We start from the raw sequence: 260 nt of genomic DNA on the forward strand, positions 1-260 counted from the left end.
TGCCTTTATATGTTAGTTGGCCCTTTTCCCTTGCTGCTTTTAATATTCTATCTTTATGCAATTCATTTGTTGTTCTAATTTTTATGTGTTGGGAGGAATTTATTTTCTGGTCCAGTCTATTTGGAGTTCTGTAGACTTCTTTTATGTTCATGGGCATCTCTTTCTTCAGGTTCAAGAAGTTTTCTTCTATAATTTTGTTGAAGATATTTGCTGGCCCTTTAAGTTGGAAATCTTCATTCTCATCTACTCCTATTATCTGA

Source organism: Mus pahari, chromosome 7 (genome assembly GCF_900095145.1).
Source record: "Mus pahari chromosome 7, PAHARI_EIJ_v1.1, whole genome shotgun sequence".
Lineage (NCBI taxonomy): Eukaryota > Metazoa > Chordata > Mammalia > Rodentia > Muridae > Mus > Mus pahari.